Here is a 3,015-nt window from a genome sequence, read left to right as displayed (position 1 = left end):
GGATCCCAGATCCCCAACTCAAATCTTTCAGTATCTAGATGAACCAAAACCAGGTGTGGAAAGGATGCTAGTCAATCTGATGAGGTAATTCAAGCTCATGTTCAACAGGAATTAATGAAGAAAGAATGCACAATAAAAGCTGTGGGACAGGCAATTGATACACGTGGACTCATTTAGATAATACATGGGACTTCAGGGTAGAACCAAGGCCTTGGTGCCTAGACATTGCTTCATAAATCTGAAATATGTAGACTTCCAAGTTCAACATCTGATATCAACCAATAATATGTTCACAACCCTCCCTAGGTCCCATTCTTTTGGTGCCTGCTTTATAACCTTGTGTCAAAATGATGCTTTTCAATGCATTCTTTATTAAGCTTGTTTCTTGACTTATGACCTGTCAAGAGAGTGGGCTACTGCCATTTAAAACACAGAACTGGCTTTTCTAATGCCTGTACTTTGACTAGCATGGCTCTGGGAAAGGTTTCTCTGCTCATGGACAGTTTTTTCTGCTGACCTCAACCATCAATTCTTTCAATGTATGTTTCTTGTCAGGCCTGAAGCATTCATACCTTAAGCCTTTTATTATAATCAGCTGCCTTTAGCTGGCTATTCCCTGCAAGAGCTTTGTCTCAATCATATATGCATTACAACAAGTGCCCTTTTGGACGAGGATCAAGTTATCTTTGGGGTGCCCTATGTAAATGAGAACACTTGAAAATGCTAATTCATAATGAGCCAAAAATTGACAGAGTAATAGCAATACTGTTTCGAATGGACTATGGAGAAGGGCAGATGAATGGCTAAGAAAGAGCAGGGCTAGGAAAGAAAAGCAAAGTGACCAAAATCACTGAAAGGTGAAAGGGGAAAAACAGTGGAAGGAAAGCACAGGCAAGTGATGGCTGCCGTAGGAGTGGGATGAGCTGGATAAGAACTAGAAAAGAAGCTATTGCCACGTTACTCTCTTGGCAGCGGTATGACAGGAAACAGTGTAAGATCGGATGTTCCCTGGTGCAGAGGGTCAGACTAGAATGAAGGGCATGATGAGGCTTGTGAATGCTTTGTGTCTATGAGAAAATCAAGCAGCACAAATACAAGAAAATAAAACAAGACCTTTGTAAGTTCTGCATAGTGTTTCAGGGAACAAAACATAGTGACAGGAGACCTTTGGTTTGTTTCTATGTCAGCAGTCGCTGGTGGCATAAGGAGTCATCCGCCATATTGGAAAAGCGAGGGTAAGCAGTACTGAAGAGCAAAGCCCTCCACGGTCAGATGTAAGTAGATACTACCTAAAGCCAGTACATCAGGAGCAGAGCACATTACATCACCATGTACTATCTATGTCCATAGATGTTCAGGTCTGGCAAGGGAAGAAAGTAATTTCATAACACACAGATAACCTCTGTTATTAATGTAAAAGCAGAGAGATACAAGCACATGTAGCCCTGTGGGAAAGAACACTGGCAATGTACTTTTGAGGGAGAAAAAAGGAGTTATTGGGAGTTAAGATCTTCAAAAAATAGCTTGTATGTTCTTCTCTTTTTTTAAAACTAGTTTTTATTAGAAAAATCAAGCATTTAGAAAACAAATCAAAAATATTTGACTCGGTATTACTGAAAATAACCTTACTAGTAGTAATTGTTATTGCCATTAAAAAAAAACAAGTATCTGTATCTTTTCACTATTTGTATATATAATAGACTTTATAATGTCTTTAAATATTTAGTAGTATTAGGCAATAATAACTTAATTCACTATGAATATTAAGGATTAAAAAGTGCTGCATGTTCGATTTCAGTATCTGTCCAGGTTATAAAAGTCTTCCAACTGCTTCTCTTTATAACACATGCAAAAATAAATAAATAGATAAATAAATAAATAAATAAATAAATGCAAGGAAGATAATTACATGCTTTAACAAAAACTACTTGTCTTAGTTACGTTTCAATTGCTGTGACAAGCACTGTGACCAAAGGAACTTATTAAAGAGATTGAGGACTTACACATTCAGAGGATGAGTGCATGACCAGCATAGCAGCCAGCAGACAGGCATGGTACTGGAGGAGTAGCTGAGAGAGCATACATCTTTACCCACAAGTAGGAGAGGGGAGGGGAGATGGAAGGACGGAGGAGGGGAGAAAGAGAAGAGAGAGAGGGGGGATAGGGAGAGGGAGAGGGAGAGAGAGGGACTGGAAAATGGCATGGGCTTTTGAAGTCTCAACACCTGGTTCCTGTCACATACCTCCTATTACTTCCCAAAGAGTTTCATCAGCTGGGGACCAGATATTCAAGCATGTAAGCCTATGTGGCCATTCTCATTCAGACCACCACAACATTCCACAGGTTAAAAAATCACTGACTCCAAAGAACAGCAAAGGGAGTTAGAGAAGATTGATGCTTTGCATATACTCTGCTTAATGCTACTTGATTTCTTTTCATTACCGTGGGACTAAGGATCAAAGTTTTACTTAGCATCTATGTTGTGCTAAGTATATCTGATTTAACTTAAATACCATAGAAAAAGCACTTCTGTAGTACCAGACACTGTTCTAATTTATTCATCTTTGTAACAAACTTGTGAAGTAGCTGGTCTTACTTTTCCCAGCTAGCTGACTAGGAAACTGGAGTACAAAGGAAGAAACTTGATGCAGGGCACATACATGGGATTTGTACTGGGTTCTGAGCCCGGGAAGCCAGGTTCTGAAGTCTGTGTTTCTAACCTCTGTATTCAGCCTCAGGGTTGAGAAAACATGAGAAAAATAAAGACAAAAGCCACTTTTGTAAGATCTCATAGACATCATATTACAGAGTCTAGTTTGACCACGAGCTAAATTTATTTTGACATCTGAGTTTGGTGTCTCTTTTATGTCATGCAATTTTGAACTTTAAAAGATGCAGTGATTGGAAATGAGGAAAATACCCACTCATATAACATAATGCTCATCGAGGCATGTTGAAAGCTCTGGCCATTACAATAAGATAAAGTAGAAGAGAGAAAGAGGAAAGAAAGGAAAG

This window comes from Mastomys coucha, unplaced genomic scaffold (assembly GCF_008632895.1).
Source record: "Mastomys coucha isolate ucsf_1 unplaced genomic scaffold, UCSF_Mcou_1 pScaffold21, whole genome shotgun sequence".
Lineage (NCBI taxonomy): Eukaryota > Metazoa > Chordata > Mammalia > Rodentia > Muridae > Mastomys > Mastomys coucha.
Note: the sequence above shows the minus strand (reverse complement) of the source record.